General features: G+C 41.8%; 1 protein-coding gene across 1 annotated transcript in view; it reads right to left on the bottom strand.

The window, feature by feature from the left end:
• The window catches only part of grin2db (glutamate receptor, ionotropic, N-methyl D-aspartate 2D, b), an 82493-nt gene extending 58489 nt beyond the window's left edge, over window positions 1-24004 (bottom strand). The window contains exon 1 of the mRNA XM_084385610.1: window positions 23825-24004. The gene's annotated coding sequence lies outside the window, so the exon portion shown is untranslated. The remainder of the gene's footprint in view (window positions 1-23824) is intronic.
• Between the last annotated feature and the right edge of the window lie 2341 nt (window positions 24005-26345).

Below are 26345 nucleotides of genomic sequence, written 5' to 3'. Positions count from 1 at the left end.
TATAAAGAAGTGAGTTTAATGTAGTTCAACTCAAAGATCTCTACTTCAAGAGTGCGGTACAAAGTAATCTTACTCACAAGACAATAGCTGTCTTATCTTGCTCCTTTACCAGATTTTCATCCTTTATCTCAGCAGACTAAGAGAAAACAAGCCGTTTCCCCTAATTCTCTCTTCAGCATTAAACAACATGCAGACTATAATGCCCTGACAAATTAAGAAAATCAAATGTTTCCATTCTGTGTTCCAAGGTGTTTGTACCACATTTCATAAAAATGTAAACAGAAAGTACTAAAACTAAAATTGGTTAAACATTCACATAATCAGCAACTTGGTTGGTAAACTGAGTTGCCAAGAAGTTGCAGATCTATTGCAAGTCGATGAGTAAAAGGTTGTAGGTTTGAATCCCACAAGGAGCAATTTATGAACTATTATCATTGTGCCCTTGGGCAAGACACTTAACCTTAGGTTGCTCCAGGGGGGCCTTCCCTGTAATATTCTTTGGATAAAAGTGTCAGCTAAATGATAAAATAGCAAAAGTGCTCCCAGCATATTTTTTTCCCCAAATACAAAACTCTTAGGACCTGACAGAGGTCTATGAAAAAGAGAGGTAAGTGCACTCCTAGGGCCTCATCTCCAAAGCATTTCTGCAGCTAAATGCATTTCCCATTTGGCTTGATTTCCCTCTTTTTAAAATGATTTCTAAGACAATCCTATGGTGGCCGAGAGAGCTCAACGCGCTGCAACTGAAGAAAACACATATGCAAGTAGAAAAATACGCCGCAGATAAAGAAAACATCTTCATCAGTTTCACAACACGTGTGCTCCAAATACTCACAACACGCTGCAAAAAGTTCACAACACAAGCAAATACAGAAACGCGCTGCAAATAGCACAGACCACAACGGAAATGTTTCCAGGGGACCCCAATAAGTGACGAACCCGGCTGGGACATGCTTATTGCTCGTGAGCATGCCTATGCCCTACTCCCTTTGAAGGGCAGAGCCCTTGAAGTGGGGACTTTGGAGTGAGCAGGAGTGACCATTATGTAGCCGTTTGGAAGGCACTTGGTGAAGGTAGCAACGAAAGACAATGTCATTTCCTCATTTTCACCAGGGATGTTCCCATGACAACGCAGCATGGTGTCCATCAGCTAAATAGCTGTTCTTACGACAGAAATTTCTTATTATTGCTGTTAACATAACTGTTGCAAATATACATTTTATCCAAAAAAGGTTTTCAAATATGCGTTATATCTGTGTGTGAGTGTCTCAACTTTAAAACTTGCCTTCTCATCTTTGGACCCTGCATTACATTATGAAACTTATTTAAACATAGCATGACAAAATTTGTACAATGTAACTGATATCCCATACACAAAAGAATTGTATTTGAAATATATTTTCTGGATATGTTTTGGAATATATGCAAATATTTGAAATTGGCCCAATAAATATATTTCATACTTATATTTCATATATTTTTGTTATATTTCAGAATATATTTCAATGTATTTGGAATATATGCCACATATATTTTTGACACTTTTGGGGACCCGTACAGAAAAAAATACATTGAAATATATTCTGAAATATAACAAAAATATATGAAATATAAGTATGAAATATATTTATTGGGCCAATTTCAAATATGTGCATATATTCCAAAACATATCCAGAAAATATATTTCTTTTGTGTATGGGATAGATTAATATCTTACCCTCGTGTTCTTTTTCTCTATCTTATCTATTTATTTATTTTAGTTTTCAGCTCATTGTTAACTCTTCTTTTCTCATTTGTATTCTGATTACATTGAACATATTGTTAATACATTTTGTATATTTTATACAAAGTTATATGTTATAAACATGTCATCGCTGTATGTTTTGCAAAAAAAAAAAAATTTTTAAAAAAAAGTAAGACTTTGAGCAATAAGCATGTCCCTGCCGGGTTCGTCACTTATTGGGGTCGCCTGGAAACATTTCCATTGTGGTCTGAGCTATTTGCAGCGCGTTTCTGTATTTGGTTGTGTTGTGAGTATTTGGAGCACACATGTGTTGTAAAACTGATGAAGATGTTTTCATAATTTGCGGGTGTTTTTTCTATTTGCATGTGTTTCCTTCAGTTGCAGTGCGTTGAGCTCTCTCGGCTACCGTACAATCCAAATGTTTGAGAGAAGTAGATTAGCTGTTCCAAAACCTAGTGAAATAAATTTAAAACCTAGCCTATATCTACATAGGCATCTCTGTGTACCTTACAAATAGGGTTCCTCACACACAGTGCATGGGAGACTCAATACAGGAAGCACAAGTGGAGTGACTGAATAATCTAATTGGGCTGTTGACCTTTGAGATGACATGTTGTACTCCATCTGAAAGCATTTTAAACAGAACTAGCTAATTATTTTAAAATTGTTATACATGCAGCATTAATTACTTTTTTTATTTAAAAGACTACATGGAATATTTCCAAAATTCATTTGTCACACCACAAATGAAGCAGTACAGGCAAAAAAAGTGATTAAAAGCATTACAATAAACCTTTAAAAAAATTACGAAAATATGTCCTTCGTCTTAGAAATCCTCTCAAATTTTAACCTAAAATCTAGATATTGATTTTAAAATTGCTTACATCAACCACCCAATAAGGTTAAATATAGTCCAATCATGACAACTCTCGATCGTAGTTTTGGCATGTTCATGAATGTTGATGTACATGTATCTGGTCTAATTTGCTACATGCTGCTTGCTACTGCCATTAGATACACAAACGTAGGGCTGGGCGATATGACAAATCTCAATTCACGATTTAAGTAATCGACATATATCATGATATAGCCTAGTACCTTTTCTGTATATTCAATCAATTAATAGTTTATATATTTGCCACATGGGAAAGACAATTTCTTTTCTACATTTTAAAGTGTATAGCCTACTCAAAAATGTAGTCATTCATAGCGAGTATTTTTCTCCCTTTATTTATATTATTATTTGATATTTGAAGTGTAATTAAATTGTTTAGTTGGTCTCAAGTCCCGTTGAATAACACGGGGAGGCGGGGTTTATGACCTATACTAGGACCAGTCACCAGGGGGCGATCGAGACGTTTTGGCTTCACTTTTCAGGGCTTGTGCGGCACGCTTGCTCCGAACCTGTTCAATGAACGAAAACAAAAATCGTAAACTAACAAAATTTTGCCAGGAATATAACCAAACGGAAACTAAATCAAATGTAATCGCTCTGAACAGAAACGCTTATTTGAAATGGCCATTAACCGGTTAATAATGTTATTTTATCGTTCTGTTAAATATTTTAATTTGCCAGTCAACCAATCACATATTTAAATAGTACAGACTGTGCAACGCAAAGCCATTCACATCAACATGAGTGAAATGCCCGTGCTCAGCTGTCATGTCATCATAGGTAAGTCGCAATGTCAATGCGCTGGCGTTAAGTTTTTCCGAGGATGTATGTGTCACCAACTGTCAAACAATAAGGCCTACATTTCAGTGAAAATGAATATTAGCAGATAATATGCAGCTTGTTGTGTGTTATGAAACCAGCGAAAAATGCAGGATAGTGTAGAACAATGATTCACACAACGTCATATCACGCACTTAAAGCGTTTCTGTGAATGGAGAAAACAGAATAAAACTAAATATATAAAACTAATATACAGGCCTATATGCGAAATATAGGCTATTTCACATAAATAATTGTAACAAAACGAAAGGAAAATTTAGCTGAGGTTTGGTTCATTGTGACGGGTCCAAAGTTCACGCAAAGGAAACCGAGACGGCAGAAATTTTCACATTTTCTGTAATTTTCAAAAGCTTTACAGTTTTGAATCAATTCTTGCTTCTATCCGTATGACCATAATTTACGGAGTAACAGGTTTCTCAGAAGGACAACAATTCCTGTAATCGCGCCGGCGTCTCACGTGCACACGTTCTAGCATTGTTAACTTGACATCGCAGCCTGTTCATTATCAAAATAAAATAGTCAACCAAACATATAGAAAGTTAACCAAACAATGTCCATGCTACAGAGGTAGCCCCTCGTTTAGTATCGAGCTCCTCGATTTGTCCTGGCTGGTCCTTCTCCTGCTCGAACTCGACGGAGCCAACCGCTTCTGTCTCCCCTTCACTCGCCATGCTGTTATTCACGTTTCTGCCTGCATCCCCATGGTTGCGTGCGTGTAAGATTGCAGTCATCCAAATGATGAAATTTGCAGTAAACAATGTATTTTCCGACACCACGAAATAAATGATAGAGCATAATATGAAACGATAGACTTTTTATTTCATCCATATCGCCACAGACATGCTGATGTGAGCATGTAAGATATGCTGCTGCATGAATAGCACACATACCTCCCATAGCAGATAAAGGCAGGTGGAGCTGGAGGGTTTTTTCATACAGCGAAAACTAACTGAACCAAACTATTTATATGCTGAGAAAGCAATCTCATTGGTTGCAGAATCAGCAAAGGCCAATCAGCTTGTGCCATGTGGTAATGGTGAGATAGCTTGAAGATTGTATCTAATCAGCCTGTGTCATCTAGAGATTTTGACTAAACTAGATATGGCACACACACTTTTTTTTCTTCATGTTATAAGTGAACTATAAATTAGTTAACATTTATCTCACTTCTCTGCCATCTTAAATTTATTTCACTGAGCTCATTTCAGTGCATTATGGAATTGCCTTCTCCACAAAGAATACATGAATTGCCTTAGAATTTGGCCAAAAGGAGGTATAGGAGGCAGCAAAATTTAAATGCTTTTTGGAACAGCCTTTGAGTCAGAAGTACAACTATGATGCCATAAAACTCTACATAGGCAGCTCACTTGCTAATGTACACTTCCCTACTAGTGTTGTTACAGTACCAAATTTTCAGTAGTCTGTACCAATACTAATAAAATTTTCCGGTTCTCTGTACCAATTTTGGTATCAGGGCAAAAACTGTTGAATTTAGTACTTTAAACATTTTTGTCACATCATCGCATTTTCCGATTCAATTTCACATTTAAATACAGTTGTCAAACCAGAAACTTGATAAAATAAACAAGCAAGTGAAGAGCCCTCCCTTCATAATCACTAAGGGGCCATTCACACAAATTATTTTTTCCATCTTTTCCATGATTTTTCAATGTAAACACGTGCTAGACAGACGTCTTTAACAGTTGCGCTCAAGTCTCGCGTCCTTTGCAGCGTCTCGCGCTTAACACGGCATAAACTTTTAAAAAACGCATCTTTAGATGCATCTCTTTTTTTGTTCCACTGACCTGCATCTTGCACTTTTACAGCAAACACACGTGTGTGAACCGGCCCTAAGGCTGTCAATTTCTATCGTGTCACTGAAATCACTAAATTCTGTACTCTCGCTAAAACTCTCATTATAATAAAAAAAGCAACGAATCTCTTATATTGCTTACAATTTGTTGGTTACAATGAAGTGATTCACTAGTGAGCAACTCGCGTTGGACAGCGGTGTTAAGTGGATTCTGACTAACTTCCTGACTAGCTCTCTGATAGGCCACTGCATTCACATGCTCAACAGATATGATTGTGATTGGCTACAACTCTCCACGCTTGTAAAAACTAAAAACACTCTGTAAACAGAAATCTATGACTCACAGAGAGCACTCAAACAAACACGAAAGTGAGCGGGTACCGAATATACTGGTTACTGCAGAAATTATGGTACCATCAACTTTATTTTTAGTACCGATTGTTACTGGTAGCACTAGTCCGTTTGACAACCCCATTCCCTGCTATAAAACGGTAGGTGAAAATATCATTGACCTACTAATTCCGACATGATTCTGGAATGCGCATTTGATATTTTACCATCCCATAAGGCCACAGGAGAAGAGTCATGAATGGCAGAGAAGCAACACCATAGATCACAACAGAGCCAACATGGCGGGTCTGGATTTCATTCAAAAACAAAAGTTTAACAGATGCAGTTCTTCATTAAATTAACCTACTGAGTATGCAATTTCAGACAGAGTACCTGTAGGTTTTGGAACCATATTTGTGTCTACATCAAATAAATTCAATACAAATAGATGAAAAATGAGCAGCCAGTTGACACAGACTTTTTTTTTTTAAGTCTTGAAAATGAGAAATCTCCCGAATGTTGATATTGGTCTTAAATAATAACCATTCCACTTTCCTTCATTGTGACTCAAAACCAGCACAACATTCACTGTCAGAAATAGCAGAGCCTCGATGGCAGCCTCTTTCTCATTATCTCGTAATTTATTTCACTGATGAAGGCAGGAAGCAGAGATGTTTGAAACAGCAGCCACATCTGAACAAATAAACAAGAACAACATTATAGGAAAAAAAGAAAAAAAAAACTCTCAGTGTGAATCATTTTTCTCAATTCATTCTGGAAACCCTGAGAGCTGAAATGAGAAATTTTTGAGCTGGCCTTTCCACACAGCCCTCTATGCAGCATTTTTGCTCACTTTCTCTCTCACACTCACTCACATTTTCCCACTCTCTTTCTGCCTTCTGTTTGGAGGCCCTGAACTGCTTTAAAGGTTGAAGAACACTATGTTCTTGTGTAGCGTGCCAGCTGATCACACCGTGCCTCTGCCTCAAACGTGCACATGTTCGTGGTTATACTGAGTCGATTTGATCCAACAGGCTCCTCTGTCCCCATTCACAAAACAAAGAAACACCTTTGAATCCTCCCATTCATAAATCAGCACCCTAATAACTTCCATTCACTAAAAACAACCCCCATGGCCTCTATTAACATAACAAGCTAAGCCAAAGACATTAATTTGCCCAATTTATCCATGCTGAGAAAACAAGTTTCCTGTCCATAAGAAAAGAACAATTTCACAAGCCATTCTAATAAAATAGATCCCCTGCAATTCATTCACTGCATTTGCAAAAGAACAATGCTCCTAATTCACTTTGCTTTATTTACCTTATGAAACATCCTTACACTCGTCCTTACAATCCTAAAAACAGCCCCTCAAACAATATCATGCCATGTCTCCGCCCAATTTTCACCAACTATGGTATCCAACATTTTCCAACCCAGGCTGATTGAAAAAGCATGCCTGTAGCAACATTTATGCAAAATTATATTACATTGCTTCTTGCACATTTTGCAACACTTTCAAATTGAAATGTTGCATGAGTGGCTCTAAAACTGTGTTCAGTTTTATCTGAAATAGATGAATGTGAATCTGGCAACATTTTATTACATAGGTTGTTGCACATATTGTGTATCATGCAATCAGTTCGGAAATGAAATGTCCGGTGAGTGGCGCTAAAGTGTTAATGCTCTATCGCATTAAAAAAATAACGTACCACCTAAACCCTACCCTAAACCCAACTCAAGGTGTCACAAAAGTGAGTGGAAAAAAGGCATTTGCTGAAGCAACCATGCCATTTTAGCTTGCTTCCACAAGTAGGCCTGTTAGTTTAAAAATCAAGCAGTATGGTAAAAGTGTTTTCAGGTCACAAAATAATATTGTGCAAGGAACTGCATGAAAAATAAGTCTTTATTAACTTATAATCTGCCCGTGTGAAAAGGATTAAAAGTTGCATGTGTTATACCGCCACTAGTGGTCATTTCAGCTGGAAACACAGTGAATTGCATGTACGTTTTTGGAGTTTTGCAAAAATGTAGGTAGAGTCACATTTTTCCATTGAGCAGGTTGAATATTTGGCTGCAATTCAGAGGCTCTGCATTGATGAATGGGCTCCTGGAAACTGCTACCAGCCGGCAGCTGGCTCCGAGGACCCTCGAGTAAGAGTTCAGCGCCACAAACCTCCGTGGCGGTCTCTACATGATGCCCTGCCTGGGGTTGGCTCAACCAGCACATCCCTTAAGCTTCCAGGCCCCACTGAGATCCTGCATCCTGCCTTTCTGTCAAGCACAATGGAGTGTTTTAAGGATTAGACCCGTTCTAAGGACACACCGAGGGAAATGCCGTGAGTCAACTTGGATCATACACCATCCAAAATCTATGAGCCCTTGGGCAGTGTCTGCCCTAAGATCCGACTTCACCCTCTATAACACCACCAGTCCTCAGAAGATCCTAGCTTCTGTATAACCCACAAAGAATCTGAGCACCTCAAGGCAGGATATGGATTTCTTTAACAAGTGTTGGTCATTGAATTAAATTTTTCCTTGTACAGGTGGATTTAACTAGAAGCTGATTTATTGCAGCTTTAAAAGATTGTTAGCACTAAACAACAGCGGTAAATGATGCGTGTAAGTCAAGCTTCAGCTGTTGAATCAAAGCTCCTCTAAAGAAACAGGGCACTCAAACTGACTCTTAACTAAAATTTAATTATAAATGACCAGGAATGGCCTCCTCCTGCCTCTATCCACAGATAATTGACTACCATGAGCATTAGCTATTCATTGGTTGCCTAGATTAATCGCACATTTCATTTTAAAAAACCTGAAAAACCTCATTAACTTGGTTGGGGGTTTAGTAAAAAATATATATAAAAAAAACAGTTGCCCTGTGTTGTGCCACCCTAACATTTGAATATGATTGAGATTTTAAGTGGAAATTGCCCTGGAGAAAGAGACCCGACTTCCTGAGAGCGGGGGAAATAAGCAAGCCAGGAGATGCAATCCATCAGGGAGAGTGGCCTCTTTGCTGAGCGCTGTGCAAAAAGACCATTATCCAGCAAAAACACACAGATTTAGATGCAATGATATCATAACAGTCAGGTCAACGACGCAACACTCTATTTTTTTATTTTATTATCTAAATTACCTCCAATACTACTCATTAAAAATGCAATGGCATTGACTAGAATACACATTGTCTACGATGAGCATGTTTGCAATTTCATAATAGCAAAAGGTCAAAAATGTTAGGTCGATATAACTGTCCTGATGTCTTAATTAAGAAAAGTACCCTCGCTGAAACAAAATCTTAATATTAAAACCTAAAACCATTTGTATTATTATTTCTTAGAAGAAATATTTTAACAAAGCCTCTTTAGTGCTGTATTTGAAAACCTTTTGTACACCAAATCAGAGTCAGGTACTATAGTGCAACCAAGCAACATGTGATGACCCTCATGATTGTCAATAAGTAGGCTATATTAAACTATAAGATAATTCGACCTTTTTATGACAAGGCAGGCAAGTTCAAGTTATAAAATGTCATGTGATGCGACTCCCCCCAAAACTACAAATGAATAATTCATGATTTGTAATATATAGGCCTACAATATATATAGCTAATTTTGCAAAGATCTCCTAATATTTTTCCACAACTATATAGTAGGCTATATTTTTTAGAGTAAATAAATTCAACTTTTCTTGAAAATTGTATAATTGTTTTTCAAAACAATATGAAACCAACATGAATAAAAATAACTTGGCACAAACTAAAAACAACTGTGTCAAACTACATTTTTAAACGTTTATTCCTTACATTTATCATGGACACTCTTACAGTACGTCATTGACCCAGTCATTGAATATGAATCAACTAGAGTGTTTTTGTTTTTCATTTTTTTGTGATGATTATCACAAAATCAAATGATTGTCATGTTTCGCTATGTAGTTTTATTCAGCGGGCAGCCCAACAAGCATATTGTTTTACATTTTTGGCAAATCGAGAATGAAGTCTTTCAAAAAACCTAATGAAGCATCTGATGAGCATCCAAAAATGAAAGGTGGTTACAGTTCTACATGAGCCAAAGTGAATGTAGAGCTCCTATCTGTTCAGTGCGGTGGGGAGAGAAAGGATTGGGAGTCAGTGGAGTGGCACAGGATGAGTGGGAGGTGCTGATGAGAGGAGATGAAGGAGGAGGAGAGCTCGAGCTGAAAGCCAGCAGTCTTAAAGCATCCCTCCTCACACCTCTCAGACACACACCGCTGTGAGGAGGGAGCTTCACTGACGACAGCTGCATAATAACACTCAACACACACATAGTAAAACAATGCGTGTAGTCATACACTGAAGAAAAAAATTATACTTTGAAAAAATACTCTATAATTTGTTACAGCAAAATGAATTAGTTTCTCAAATTATATGTATTATTTAATTCAAATCTTAAATTTTGATTTAATATTAATCGAAAAAATGTATTTATTATAAATATCATACTTTATATATTTTCTTTAGACATAAGCCAAAATGTTACTTAATATAGGTATCTATAAATTTAATATATCAATATAATATTTTTGGGGCTTTTTACTTAAATTAATTTCACCATACACAAAAGCTAAATTAGCTAGGCTAGGCTATAACATGAAACATTTTGTAAGACAATGTTTAATTTAGTTTACTTTTTTCTTTTTATAATGTGATGTCTTTTTAAAAGTATGTACCATGTTTTCTGTTATGTACCAAAAATGTATAAATTAATCAAATACAATTAATAAAACCCACAATCATTTCTTTAGACAGTAAAGCTAGCCAGTGTGTGCTCTACACATTACACTCTGGTTTCAAGTGAAAATACTATTTAAACAAAATAGTTCTTCTATGCAAGTAAGTTTAAACTGAAAACCATGATTTTCGATAAGACCAATATAAAAATGCACTTTAAATAAATGGCACGGTCGATCACTTGTGTGAACTGATCTACAAACAGAGACTCTCTGGAACTAACCTGCACTCTTAAAACAGACCAAATTGTTTATGAAGTTTTGTCTACATATCCGCAACGACAACTTGGATTGGAAATAAGGACACGCATCAAATTACACTCTCTCAATCAGTCACACACACATGCTTTCACACCACATCTGGCCAGTCCTCACACACACCGGGTGCCAGAAAAGAAGCCGGATACACACTGTGCACATCAACACAATCTTCATGGACACTGATACACTCTCACAGCTGTCAGCTTCCTCCTGTGCCCGCCTCAACACACACACACACACACAGACATACACTTGCAAGAGAACACTTGGCTTTACCCACTAACATGTAATTTCAGGCACAGATGCGCAGGGCAACCACACACACGCGCTCGCACACAAACATACATTATAAAAATGGTGATAGGGAGCACATGTGCTCACATGGCATAATGACACTTAAACTCGTGTGCACCCCAGTACTCCATTGCACAGACAACACACAAACATGCTGCGGTTTGTAGCGATGCAACGCACGCAGCCTCTTGCAAATCACTTTGGTAGAAGAGCGTCTGCCAAGAAAATAAATGTAAATGTAATCGGAAATGGTCGTGTTATTGGCTTCATCTGCCCTTCGCTGTGCAAGCGCCGTGACTCGTTGTTTGACATGGTCATTATTAAAGGTCAATGGGAATGTTGTTAACATGACAAAAAGCCTGTCGTGGACTTTCAATCTTTGACATGACTGCTATGAAACATGCACGGTTTGGATTGTTTTACAGGTAACACCGACTCCTGCCATGTGGCATTATTGGGTCATTTGTGGTGTTGTGGAAATGTCTGTTTGCTTGCATGTTACAAGGTGTCATGAATAGTTAATGAAGAAACAGGGAGACGTGAGCAGAATTAAAAATCATCACAACTTATAAAAAATAAAAGGAGAAAATTACAAAATAATATTAAATGGATAGTTTGGCCAAAAATGAAAATTCTGTCATTACCTCACCCTCATGTTGTTTTAAACCTACAAGACTTTGGTTCCCTTTCGTTCAGTCACTCCTACGTCACGTCGGTAGGAGTTACCAACGAATTGGGATCACGCTAGGGAGACCAATTGCCTTCGAGTGAAACTAAAACGAGCCAATGACCACTGGCATGCAGGATTTGCATTCTGCGCCCCGCCTGCCAGTGTGGGTATAAAGCGGGTACAAACACAAATCGCTTTCTGCTTCGGAGCCGACCGGTTGTGTCCTCTGAGTGAATGAGCGTTTTGGATAGTGTTTCCACGAGCTCAACGAGTCTGCTGTTTCAAGTCCTCTCTGTGTTGGTGTTACGCCGCTTCAGTGATCTTCGCGAGTCTCCCGGGTAACGGCTGTTACTTCACGCGATCTGCTTCTTTCAAAGAACTGTTGTCACAGCTGGTATTTGGTTGAGTGCACACAGCGGGCTTGCAGTTTCCCCGCTGTGTTGCCGCGTTGACCCCTGTGTGCTTCAGCACAATAAGAGAGCGTTTCTGAAAGACCAACACGAGTGAAGATCGCGTCCTTTTCAGGATGACGTTTCACCCATGTGTTTCTGGATGTGGTCAATATCTGCCACCGGTTGATGGTCACGATCGCTGGCTCTCGTGTTTGGGCCTCGCGCACGCTGAGGCAACGTTCGTGAATGAGTCATGTTCCCACTGCGGGAACATGACCATCACAATGTTAAGATCGAGACTGAGAACCCTCAAACGAGGGGGAGTCCCTTTGGAGATTCTCCGATCTAGTTCTTCTTCTGGTTCATTTCAGAAGAAGGCTACTTCGGCTAATCCCATTGGTGGTCTGAGGATCACAGTGAGGAATGACCCACCGGGTGAAAGACCCCCACGGGCCCCTCACTCCTCTGCATCGCTGCCATTGGAGCCTCCGCAGGAGACCGCCGGGCCATCTCGTGTAGCTTCGGTTGTTTCCTTCGGAGCTCCACCGGAGGACCAGATTTCGACCGCTGCTTCGGAGGGAGAGCGGTCATCTTCTGGGGATGACGACCCGGTTGCGTTGCCCCCTTCGGGTGACCCAGAAATGGCCGCTATGCTTGCTCGGGTGGCCGCGAGTGTCGGGCTCGTGTGGAACCCTCCACCATGTCCCGAACCCTCACGGCTCGGCGATTGGTATGTTTCCGGAGGTGCATGATGAGGTGACGAGATCGTGGACAGCCCCTCTGGCGGCCCGTGACAGATCAACTCCCCCCTCCTCCCTCACCACTCTCGATGGCGGGGCAGTGAAGGGATACGAGGGCATCCCCCCAGTGGAACAGTCTGTGGCAATGCAGTTGTGTCCCAAGACCGCGTCCACCTGGCGGGGTAACCCCACGCTCCCCTCCTGCGCATGTATGTTCTCTTCTGGTCTGACTGGGAAGGCTTACAGTGCGTGTGGAGAAGTTGCTTCTGCCCTGCATGCCAATGGCGCTTCTCCAGGTCCACCAGGCCAAGGCGCTCAGTGACATGCAGGAGGGTGGTGCCGACCCTGGGGTGCTCCAAGAGCTGCGTACAGCGACGGACCTCGCCCTCCGGGCGACGAAAGTCACCACACGTTCCCTGGGCCGGGCGATGTCCACACTCGTGGTCCAGGAGCGACACCTGTGGCTAACCCTGGCCGATATGAGGGAGTCGGACAAGAGTAGGTTCCTGAACTCCCCCATTCTTCAGGGTGGCCTCTTCGGCGACGCGGTGGAGACCTACGCCCAACAGTTCTCAGCCGCCCAGAAGCAGTCGGAGGTCATCAAGCACATAATGCCCCGGAGACAGGCTGCTACTGCCCAGTCTTCGCCGGCTGCTCCTCCAGCTGCTTGTCGCCGAGGGCGCCCTCCTGCCGCCGCCTCCGCCCCTGCTCAGCCTAAGCAGCAGCCTCCACATAGGCAGCAGGGTGCCGGCCGCAAGAGAGATGCCCAGCCCGCTCGGAGTTCGTCTAAACCCCCCGGCAAGAGGAGAGGGATGCGACCCTGAGACGAGCGACCCAGAGGATGTGACTGCTGCTCTCCAGGAGTGCGTGTCTGCACCACTCCTTCCCCCGGAGGAGGGCCGGGTGGAGAATCCTTGGTTCCGTTTTGTTTCTGCACCCAAAACTTCAATAAAAGAGCAGTTTCCACTTCCCCTGGGTCACACACGGCCGAGACTGGTAGTCAAGGACGACGCTCAATTGCCTCGCCGCTCCCAGTCTCCCCCGTCCAAGAGGGCCAGAATGACAGTGTCCACCGCCACGTTGCCTCGCCGCTCTCATTCCCCTCGCCCCAGCGCTCAGACGACAGTGACGCCGCCCCGGCCTCGTCACTCTCATCTCCCGCTGGGCAAGGAGGGTCAGAAACCTGGACTCGACGCCCCCGGGCCTCACTCTTCGTTTCCCCTCCTTCCTTTGCCTCTGGGCAGCGAGCAGCCGAACGCCTCCGGGCCTTCCCTGCCGTCTGCCCCCTGGTGGAAGCAGGATGGTGTTGCTCCGCACACCCAGACCCCGCTCTCAGCCGCTGCAATGCCTCCAGAGTCAAGTCCCTGCCTTCCACCACACTGCCCCACCCTGGGTACGCCGGTGGTCCGGGTGGGCTTGCTGATACGGTTCTTCAAAGCCTGGCAAGCACTTCCTAGGCCGTCCCGGTGGCTCACCCGTACCATCCGGCTCGGTTATGCAATTCAATCTGGCCCCAGGGCCTTCGCAAATATTCGTTTCCCCCAGTGAGCCTTCTCGCACAGACTCTGCAAGGTCAGAGAGGACGAGGAGCAGGTCCTGCTCGTTGCGCCGTATTGGCCCAACCGGACTTGGTTTGCGGAACTCATGCTCCTCGCGACAGCCCCTCCTTGGCCGATCCCTCTGAGGAAGGATCTTCTCTCTCAGAGATGGGGCACCCTATGGCACCCGCGTCCAGACCTCTGGAAACTCCATGTCTGGTCCCTGGACGGGACGTGGAGGTTCTAGGTGGCCTACCATAGGCTGTGGTAGACACCATCACTTCCGCTACGAGGCGCCTCTATGCGTTGAAGTGGAACCTGTTCGTCGTTTGGTGTTCTTCCCGCCGGGAAGACCCCCGAACTTGCCCGATCAGTGTCGTCCTTTCCTTCCTGCAAGATGGGTTGGAGCGAAGGCTGTCTCCCTCCACCCTCAAAGTGTATGTTGCCGCAATAGCCGCTCATCACGATGCAGTAGAAGGTAAGTCTTTGGAAAAGCACGACCTAGTCATCAGGTTCCTCAGGGGTGCCAGGAGGTTGAATCCCCCTCGTAATCCGCACTCCGTACCCTCTTGGGATCTAACTTTAGTGCTCAGAGCACTCCAGAATCCCCCGTTTGAGCCCTTGCATGCAGCCGAATTGAATATCCTGTCAATGAAGACAGCTCTCCTGCTGGCTTTGGCATCCATTAAGAGGGTAGGTCCCCTGCAGGCATTTTTGGTCGACGAATCGTGCCTAGAGTTCGCGCCGGACTTCTCTCACGTTATTCTGAGACCCCTGCCCGGATATGTGCCCAAGGTTCCTACCACTTCGGTCAGAGATCAGGTAGTGAACCTGCAAGCGCTGCCCCGGAGGAGGCAGACCCAGCCCTGGCTTTTATCTGTCCAGTTCGCGCCTCCTCCTGGGCGTTGGCTCAAGGCGCCTCGCTGACAGACATCTGCAGAGCTGCGGGCTGGGCGACACCTAACACGTTTGCTAGGTTTTATAGCCTTCGTGTAGAACCTGTTTCCTCCCGTGTACTCGCTATGGCCAGAAGCGCGAGAAAATAGGTTAGTGTCGGCTTGCTATGCCATTCTCGCCCCATGGGCCAGATACGTGTGTTATCCTACTCCGTTGGTTACCCAACAAACGGCTAACCTCATGAGTTCCTCCGTCACCCCCCCGGCGCCAGGCGAGGCGGATCGCCGGTCACCAGGCCTGTTACCTCTCACTAATGAGCTGAGTTCAGGCTGGGGTTCTTATGTCAGCGGTCCCTACGGCGACCCCATATGTGTTTCTCCACGATGCGGTTACCCCCCGGGTTAGCCAGTGTCTTCCCCTCGACAGAGCCCGCTGCCCGACAGAGAGACTGCCATGTGTCCACTACCCCACGGGCTAGTGCACATGTGTTTTCCTAGTGCCTCCCTTCGGGCAGGTTTTGGGCTCCGCAGCGTTCCCTCCTACGAAAATGGGCACACTTTCCCAGTGTTATCCAATATCCACTGAGCATGTCTTGCGGAACAGCAGTGTGATCTTTTCCCAGCTAAGCTTCCGCACATAAGAGAGAAGTATCAAGAAACTGCCTGTTAAAACTTAAGCAGGGCGCTGGAAGGGGCCAGCACCATGGCGTTTTGATAGGGATCCCAATTCGTTGGTAACTCCTACCGACGTGACGTAGGAGTGACCGAACGAAAGGGAACGTCTCGGTTACGTATGGTAACCCTCGTTCCCTGAGTGAGGGAACGGAGATGTCACGTCCTGTCGCCATGGTTGCTGTACCTTCGCGGAGGACCGGACACCGTTCGGCTCCTCAGCGCAAATCGATTTGTGTATGCTCGCGCTTCCGCTTTATACCCGCACTGGCAGGCGGGGCACGGAATGCAAATCCTGCATGCCAATGTTCATTGGCTCGTTTTAGTTTCACTCGAAGGCAATTGGTCTCCCTAGCGTGATCCCAATTCGTTGGTAACTCCTACCGACGTGATGTCTCCTTTCCCTCACTCAGGGAACGAGGGTTACCATACGTAACAACATTGAACAACGCAAGGGCACATCAAATACAGTAAACATGAAAGCACAACCGTACTTTCTTGACATGCAAGAACAGACCTTAATGTTTGTTCTTATTTTTCTGTATTGAATAACATACTAAAAGCACATGTAAAGCACTTAATTAATGGATTGTTCAATATTACATTTAATGGTAATCTATTTTAAAGGTACACTATGTAACTTTTAGGCCTCTAGCAGTTAAAAAACAAAACTGCATTCATTTTGCAGAAGAACATTGTTTTGGTTGTGCTTCGGCTCTGTGACTTTACAGATGAATATGGTTCTTTCTCATAACTAAAAAAAAAGAGAGAGATTATCCTACTGCTCATAAAACATTTACTACTAGGCTTAAGAGATAGTTTATATCTATAGTAGATCTACTGTATCCATCTATAGTTTAGATGGAAAGGATCTCAATCTGATTAGCTGAAGACGTTACTGTAGCTATCCCCATTAATAGTCACGGTACATCCTTGAAAATAAATTCCTGCACAGCACTACAACCAAAATGAAATGACCCTTTACAATAGATAATGCTTTACAATGAACTGTTAAAGAGCTAGATATGGCAATTTTTCTGTTCAATAAAATACCTTATTCGAAGTAGTAGTATGCACACATCCAGAAAACTTTAGACAGGTGCGTGATCAGATCAAGCACTTCACTGGAGAATAAACAAAAGTCGGCACACTGCCACTGCTGCTTCCAAAGAATCATCTCAATAGATTGTTCAATAAATTGATTCTTTGGTAGCAGCAGTGGCAGTGTGCCGACTTTTGTTTACTCTCCAAAAAAATACCTTACTCACCTGTTGAGTAATAAAAACGCCTATATATAAAAAATAAATGCCGCTTTTACAACATTTCAAATCCATCAGTTCTCACTAGAGCTGAACGATTAATCGCTAAAAGATTGCGATCTCGATTCAAACACACACACAACCTTTTTTTCTAAATGACAACCATTTGCCTGTGCCTAAACCTTTGACAGAATCATACCGGAACATTCAAATCGGTGTTCGCGCTGCCACTGACCCAGAGAAAGCAGTTTTGAACCACACTTATTGTTATTTCTGTGTTAATCGTTCATTCATTCAAAACCTTTTTTTTTTTTTTTTTTATTAATTAATTCAAATTAATTTAACATTTTTAAATAGACTGCAGCAATTCATCTTTTGTCAATATTAATTCCTGTTTCCTGACATTGAACCTAGAAGCGCTGTGTTTACAATGCGGACAGCATTAGAGACTGACAAGGAAGAGAAGAAATTGTTGAATATTAAGTTGTTATTTTTGTTTGTTTTTTTCGTACAGAATGTCTTCTCGTTGCTTCATAAAATTAAGGTTGAACCACTATAGTCACATGGACTATTTTAACAATATCTTTACTACTTTTCCGGGCCTTGAAAGTGGTTATTGCGTTACTGTATGGGGGATCAGAAAGCTCTTGGATTTCATCAAAAAATATCTTAATTTGTGTTCTGAAGATTAACGGAGGTAAATGATGACAGAAATGTCATTTTTGGGTGAACTAACCCTTTAACTTTAAAGTTTGTGAGGGACAGAAATTTCTCTGGTATCCATAAAAAAACAAATGTTTCGAAGATGAACAAAAATATTTTGGGTTTGGAACAACAGGAGGCTGAGTAAATGATGACAGAACTCTCATTTGAATTTCTTTTGGGTGAGCTATCCCTTTAAAGCCAACAGCATCTTAGGGAATTGAATTTATGATTAATATTCTTTTTTTATTAATGCCGACTGGTCAGAATCCAGACTGAGGCCACGCCCATCATCTTACAGTTTTGTGACTGTGTATTGAGCTTTTCGGGTGGGCTTATTATGCATGCAAAGTACTATGCTATTAGTATGTATATTAGACTCAAGGTAATCTCTCTAGGTTGCTTATGTGCAGTTGCCCCTAATTACCACGTGTGGTGGGAAGAAAGAGATGATGAGAGAGAGAGAGAGAGAGAGAGAGGGGAGAGAAAGCAATGGGGGAGCTCATAATTCCTGTACTTTTAATGAAAGTTGTTGGGAAAACTTCACTGAGGCAACAAAGCCCAAAAAAAAAAAACCCTCTGTATCAGAGTAGCACAGAGTTTAAATTAATGCATCATTTCATAAATGCAGCCTTGCGTTGTCCTATTTCTTTGAAACAGATGACAGTTGTTGCCCAATGAGACATTTTCTCTCGTGCTCAGCACACCATGCTGTGAGTTAACCAGCAAATTATGGCTGTAATAACGCAAGAACACCCTCCTCTCTTCAATCATTTAGACAGTGTATCTATAGATATTTAAAATCTAAATGCAGGCAGCATTCCTAAACACACATGCACAAAGGGTAAACAGGATAGCATTAAGAAATGCCAGACCCTAAAGCCACATAAAGATATTAATAATTTATGATATTTAAACTACATGGCAAACAGTTGTTACAATCAGACGAATGTTACACGGATGTAACAGCACTGCTCATATAGGCCTGCAGCAACATTACATTACTGATGCACCAACATGCACACCTGTGCATCACATGCTTGATTACACTTACAATCTCTTTCTCTGTCTTTCCCTATCTCTCCTTCTCTCTCTCACACAGACACACATGCACAACTGGACTGAAGGTGAATACTTTGAACAGGTAATCTGAGCAAACAATCTACACTACATGGATATTTCTACTTCATACCTACATTTATCACAATTCAAAAACAATAATAAAAAAAAAAAATACAGGTGAGGCGGATTAAAACTCAAAGTCTAGCAATAACAAAAAATTGTCTTTTGAAAGGGTAAAAAAATGAGGATTTATTGCTGGTCCAGCTGGTTCAAATTATTACTCAGCCCTGACTTCATCACATATAGCCTAGGCCTAGTTATACATTTTATTTTTAGAAACATATACTCATGTCAGTCATTCCAAACCTGTTTGACTTTCTGTCTTTATTTCTGTTTAGAGTATACAGGTTTGGAACGACATAAGAATGAGTTAATGAATCAATGGGGGGTGATGAACTATCCTTTTCACATTTAGTTATATTTATGTCATATTACAATCAGCAAAATTTGTAACAACATTTAATATGTCACAGAATACCAAACGTTTAGTCTTAAAGGCATAATAACACAAGTACACGATCAACGGTCGCAAGATATTATGCAACTGTAATTCACTGTAACAAAATGTGCAAATGTAGCACTGCTCACTTTCCGTTGATGTTAACAGTTTTAGCATAGTAAGTAACTACTATAGAGTGGTTCAGGGATGATGTCAAAACCCAGAAGACTAATTCACCAGTGGATCCCTTGGGATTTTCCTATAGGTTTTTTTAAATGGGGTTTTTCAATTAATGAGTAAAATAAGGCCTGTGTAAACTTAAGGTTACGAAACTTGGGCATTTTGCTCAACAACATAAATGACACACACCCATCCCGAAAAAAAAAAAATGTTGAAGCTGTTATGTTTATTTTAAATAAGTAACTAAAAGTTATCAAACTTATAGTGAATATGGCGGTGGTTGAGGAGAGATCCCCTGATATGATTGTACAGCGCTTTGGGTGTACAGTAGTATATGAAAGCGCTATATAAATGCCTCATTCATTCATTCATTCATTCATTAATGAACCATTTCTGTTCTTGCCTTGATCTAAACAAAAATATTTCAGCTTTATCTTTTCAAGATCTGTGTCAGATAAAAGCCTGCCATCCTTCTTGTCCTCCTTCTCCATTAACATACTGAACAGAAATCTGTCAGTATGATCAATCAGCACCTTGAATACAGCCCAAAATGTCTCCTCAGCCTGGTCCACCATTATCCGTGTCATTTCACTGCCCCTGAATCTCATCTTGTTTCATCCAACAGCTGCTATACACATCTCTGCACCTCTCCACTTCACAGAAACAGCATCACAATACATGTCTTATCACTAGAGACCTCCTCAGGGGGAAAACAAGGCCCACACTGGCTTGATTTTCAGCCATTGTTAGTTTACATCTGTCAATAACGTTTTATGGACATGTGTTTGATTGGATATCAGAGATGAATGAATCAAGAGACGCCATGATCTCACACAGTGTCAGTGAGCTCACGTTAAGCTCTCAGGTGAATTGTCTATGGAAACGAGGGAAGTCTTGCAGGGATTTCCGTGGTAACTGTACAGGACCGCAGTTGTAGTTAGACCGAAATATCCGTGGTTACGGTAACCGTGGAGATGGGTGAAAGGGAAGACTCGGCTTCCTGTGGAAACTCATGGCTGATTAGAACAGGATGCCACTGAGTGCTACACTTTCTGTGTCAACGTTTCCTCTTAATATGCTAACATTTCCGGCTTTCTTGTTAAAAGTCGCTTCTGTTTCCCTTTTCATAGAGACACTCTCCTTCTTTTTATTTTCCTCCTTCTCCTCCTCCTTCCATTGTTCCTTTACTACCACTTGACCTCAGCTGTATAACACTAAGGTGCCGTTTACACAAAATGCTTTTAAAAATGTTTGTTAGACAGGCAAGTTTGACTATTGCGCTCACGTCTTTTGCTGCGTCTTGCAAATGAGACGTTATTCTAAAAACACGACACTCAAGTTAAAATGGAATTACAATTTTAGCAACATAAATTATTTGGTAAATCATTAAGACATAAAAAGTCATAATTATTAAATAAAAATAACTAAATCCTAAGACAACATAAAAAAAGACATTATAATAGAATAAAAATCCTTATGAAATGAAAAGTCAGATTTTTTATGATCTTTTTTATGATCAGATTTTTTTATGTCATAATTATGAATTTCATTTCATAAAACTTGAATGAAAATGATGACACTAGATGATTTTTACTTGTGACTTCTCAGAATTTTGACTTTCTGTCGATTTCGACTCATCTCTTAGTATCTCATTTTGACTTTTTATCTCATACTTGTTTAATATAACAATTTTGACAATTTTTTGTCAGTTCTGATTTCTCATACTTATAACACGTGATAATATGACAACATTTTTTTGTTATAGTATAATAATTTTGACTTTTTGTCAATTTTGACTTTTTATCTCACAATTATGATTTATCAAAGCACATCATATGTGGCGGGAAACGGCTTCCATAAATAAGTAAAAAAGAAGTAGGCAAAAAAAAAAAAAAAGTGTCTCTAGACCTTGTTTTTTTGTTATTCCACTGCCCAGCATCATGTGTTTTTACAATAAAAAATGCTTTCAATGTAAACGTCCCTAACGCAGCAATAGCTCTGTGTGCGAGACAGGGTGGGCTGCTTTATTTTGATCTGAATGTCGGAGCAACTGTGGTGTCCCACGTGCTTTCTCCATCTGACCCCGAGCACCCAAACTGCGTCTGAGGTCTAATGTAAATTAGAATGGCCTTTATCAATAGCGAGCCAGTCTAACCTCTGGGGAGTCAGGGGAGAGGGGAGCAATGTAATCTCTTTCAAACACCAGCCTATGATCTCGTTAAAGACTAATTGATGTTCTGTGTTAACGAGCTTTACCTTAATTAGTCACATTTAAGTGAACGGGGGATGCTGAGAGGGAGTTGGATACAGTTTGGGGCATGCTGGACTCATCAACACAGCTATGTGAACAAAAAAAAAAGAGAGAGGAAAGTAATCAGATGAAGAGAGTGATACAGAAGCGCTGAAGAGAGGGATCCAGCAGAAAAAAGAGATGTTAAAAAAGCAGCAATACTCTAGAGCCAGAAAGCCCGAGAGGGAATGATAGAGAGGATAGAGAGCAAAGGTAAAGGAGAAGATAAAGAATCAATGCGCTGAAACAGAAAAAGGAGAAAGAGGTAAAGAGAAATGCAAACGTTGATTCAAGCTGCTCTCATCTTTCTGTCTGAGCCCTCCAACCATGTTCAGTCTCAGATATTCAATTCCTCTTCTCCCTTTCTTCCTCTCCTTCATTTCCTCCTCTCACTCCCTCATTCTGTTTGCACTGTATTTCTCTTTTCCCCATCCTTCACTGTATTTCTGTCTAAGAGTCTTCTCCTCCCCATCCAGCTTCATCTGTATCCACACCTCTGCTACATCCTCCTCTTCAGTGCATAATAGTCTCTCACCTTCTTTCATTCTATACTCTTTCATTCTTTCACTCTCTCTCCTTCTTTATAAGTGCACTCCCCCTCCCTCTACAGTAAAGCCTGGAAAGCAGCTATAAGACAGACCGCTGGAGTGAAGCTATATTGACAGTAAAGGCAACACATTAACATTACTGTGCGCATTACAGTACTGCAGTGTGTGTGTGTGTGTGTGTGTGTGTGTGTGTAGTCCTTGGTGATTTGCGTGCCCAGTATCCACAACATGCCTTGTTCAATAAATATGCTTTTTTTGGAGGTCGTAATCTTTTCTCACCTATGGCAGATACTCTATGTACTGTATGTGAAAAGAGTCTCAAGACAGCAAATCAGTACAGAATGAAGCTTATGAAAGGTCACGTTGCACAACAAGCTCCTAGTACACTAAAACATATAATTGAACTAAAATGTTTTCTGTGTATAATGTATGCCAGCACTGATCTCAGGCCTGTCTTGGTGTACATTAAGACCTCACATTCCCTCTGCAGGACTCCAGGCTCCATCTTAACAGCTTTAATAAGTTTGGCGCAAGGAGGGAGTAAAACTTATTACAGAATATGAAGCAGAAGCCCCACATAAATGATTTTACTTCATCTAAACGCCAACGGTTTGATTCATATCGCAGGAGGAAAACTGTGGGCCTATGATGGGCTCATATGAAATTAACATAATGAGCGCTGCTCATAAATCTCACTGATTTCTTACCCAACTATTAAAAAGCAAATGGCCAGACTTTGAAAAACGAAAGCAATTGGTGTATTGAGATATTTCAATTCACTGTCTTCCATTTAAATGATTATACATAAAAAATACTCGAAAAAAAATAGGCTATGCTATGTTAATAAGCTCGCATGGCACTGAAACACCAAGAATATCAAACACACACTGTGAGACACTGAAAATGTGCTCAGTAAAATTGATAAATCCGCAGTTTACATACACAACTGGAGACGAGCAACCTGACAGCGCAGCGTATCGACACGATCATTAGCCGCACCGAAGCAGCATTTTAAACACGTTTTAATATTCAGTTGCTTCACAGTTGTTGTTTTTATGAAAATCACTAATTGTGCCCGCAGACTGCGCGTGTCTCAGTGCCGTTTCCAGGCGCGTGCGTTTTCGCGTGTTGCTGTAACCTCTGCGCGTAGCTGTGCAGTGAGAGAGCAAGAAAAGTCTAAGTATGTGCTGTTTCACTGAGGAACAAGTGGGCTTATAAGCACTGGCATATGTGCGCGCGTGCAGCAATGACAGAAGGGTCAAACACCAGCGCGCGCCGGCCGTATCCATCTATCTTTCGCGTGCCATCCATCTTTTCCAGTAACGTTACCCTCACCCGGAGCCGCCGGTGCACTGTCAGTGCCTCCTCGCTCCACGCAGTCAAGTCCGTGCAAAAACACAGCAGTATTCATTAAACTGTTACTTACTGTGTTTTCACGCGCCTGTCCCCCCTCTCTCCTTTCGGCCCTCCATTCTCTTCACATCATTCCCCTCGAGGTATCCTTTTTGCGGCTTCTCCGGGGGAAATACACCTAGAAATATATATATTCTACATGTATTCAATTTTCGCGAGCTCTCTCTCTCTCCCTCTCTCCATCTATCTCTCTCTCTCTCTCTCTCCACCTATCTCCCGCTCCCTCCTCTCTCTCTCTCTCGCTCCTCTCTCCCACTCTCTCTCTCTCCGCTCTTTTGTTAAAATTCAGTATATGCACCTCGTCACCTAGCAACCGTCAACCGTCAACCTCCCTCTCTCGAGCGCGCGCGCGCCTCCCGCTTCTCTCTCTCCCTCTCTCTCGCTCTCCATCACTTGCGACACGTGTTGAATGCTAAACTTAGCGGTGTGGAATAATATTAATAACTGGGTGGCTCGAGGTCTCTTCCTCTGCCTCTCACTCTCTCTCCCACTCCACACACACACACTCACGCTAACGCGCACACACACCTCCTCCTTTCGCTCGCGCATATCATCATGCAATATAAATATTTACTAGAGCCACTCAGTCCTCTGTTGCATGCCCCCCGCAGCCCCCGTCCGTGTCTCTCTCCCCTCCCATCATCCCGTACTGCGAATCAATGGAGCCGTGTCGCCACTTCTGCTTCCCCGAGCAAAACGGAGAGGTGTGTGTCCATCACGCAGTCCATCCGTTTCACTAGACACGCGTGTATCCATACAGCAAAGACAGGGGGGAAAATACGCACCGACCGTGAGCGCGCGCGCGTGTTCTGGAGAGTGAGTTACCGTTGCTTATGCCGGGGAAATGGATGGAGTAAGTAGCTTGAGCTGCAGTCACCGTATTAATACATTATTTTATATGATTTTTTTTTATTTTATTTTTATGTTTTTATTATTTCACCGGTTAGATTTTTTTACCTCTCTTTTTATATTTGTGGTCTACTGGAAGTGGTCGCTTGTCAATCGATTAATAAACCAATAACTCAATCGCCCGTGATTAATACTGACACTCTGTGTTTCATTTAGTGGGCTCTGTCTGATGATAAATGGTCAATGTTTTTTCAGAAGGTCACTGACTGAATCCCAGCGTGACGCAGCGCTATTGATGAAATACCGTTCAGCCATTAAAGCAGTCGTTTCCAACCCTGTTCCTGGAGGCCCCCCAACGCTACACATTTTGGATGTCTCCCTCATATAACACACTCATTTAAAGTATTGGAGTACTCTACTAATGAGTCAGGCTTAGTTACAAACTTACCAGTAGTTACTAAGCCCCAAATGTAAACTTTACATCCCAATTTAAAGGGAGTGTTCAACCAAATATAAAAGTTCCATTATAATTATAATTACCCTCATAATGTTTTAAACCTGTATGACTTTCTTCTGTGGAAAGGCCAATGAAATTCAAGGAAATTCAAATGTTGTATTGGACACCAATGAAAATTCAGCTGAAAGATTTTTCCACAGAAGAAAGAAAGCCATACAGATTTGGAACAATATGGGGGTGAGTAAATCATGACAGAATTATTATTTAATTTTTTTCATACAAATGGACTGGTTCAATCAATAACAATGATTTTTGTGTGAGAACAAGGGAACCAGTGTTGTAGTTGTCAGGTTGCACAAACCCACATATCAATCATCAGTCTGAATCTCATTGGCCAGCGACAGATGTCAGTTGAATGGTTCACAACATAAACTGTCAAAGTGACTGAGTGTGATTTTGAAGTGAGGGCATGTTAACAAGTTTCATTCAGTGGAATTTATGTTCACACCCTATTCACCCTCTTTCTCTCTCTCGGTCTCACTCTTTGTATATGTGTCCTGTTGTTTGAGTTACAGCTCAGAGCACAACAGATGAGTAAACACTGATAGTCACAAGTAAATCCCATCAAATCAGATTGGGGAATGCAAAGGCTGCGCTCCCTCCTGCCCTCGCTCTCAGTTCCTCTTTTTCTCTCTCTGTAGGCGTTTCTTTCATTCTCTCTTCGACTCCTCGCAAAGTCTGATTAGAGTTGATAAAGAAAAATCCCATTTAATCAAGTAAATAGTAGATGGAGGAATTGAGCAGCAGTCCCAGAGGCACGCACTGGGCCTTATAGGAATCATATTGAAGGTTCGTACAAGCCTTGGGATAATAATACGGACTACGACATGGCATCTGGCATTAGTGTCGGATAAAACAAGCAGACGTGAGGGAGAAGTGCAGAAGAAACTAATAGGAGAACTAAAGAGAGAGACTGCCTGAGGGAAGATGGAGAGAGTGAGAGCCCTATTCAGCAGTGCCACACAGACTTTCCTTTCGCACTGGGAGACCTCGACGACGATTTAATTTCTTCTCAGTCCTAGCTGTAATAGAAAATAACCAAGTACTTTCGCGCAATAGCTGTCAGCGACCTTCTGAGAAGAATAGGGCTAATCCTTTACGGTGCCCTCGCAGAACGGCTCGGTTCAAATCCGCTACATTTCATTTCTTGAATAAATTTTCTTCCTCT

This window comes from Rutilus rutilus, assembly GCF_951802725.1.
Source record: "Rutilus rutilus genome assembly, chromosome: 17".
Classification (NCBI taxonomy): Eukaryota; Metazoa; Chordata; class Actinopteri; order Cypriniformes; family Leuciscidae; genus Rutilus; species Rutilus rutilus.
The sequence above is the reverse complement of the archived record's forward strand: the minus strand, read 5'-3'. Positions and strand labels throughout refer to the sequence as shown.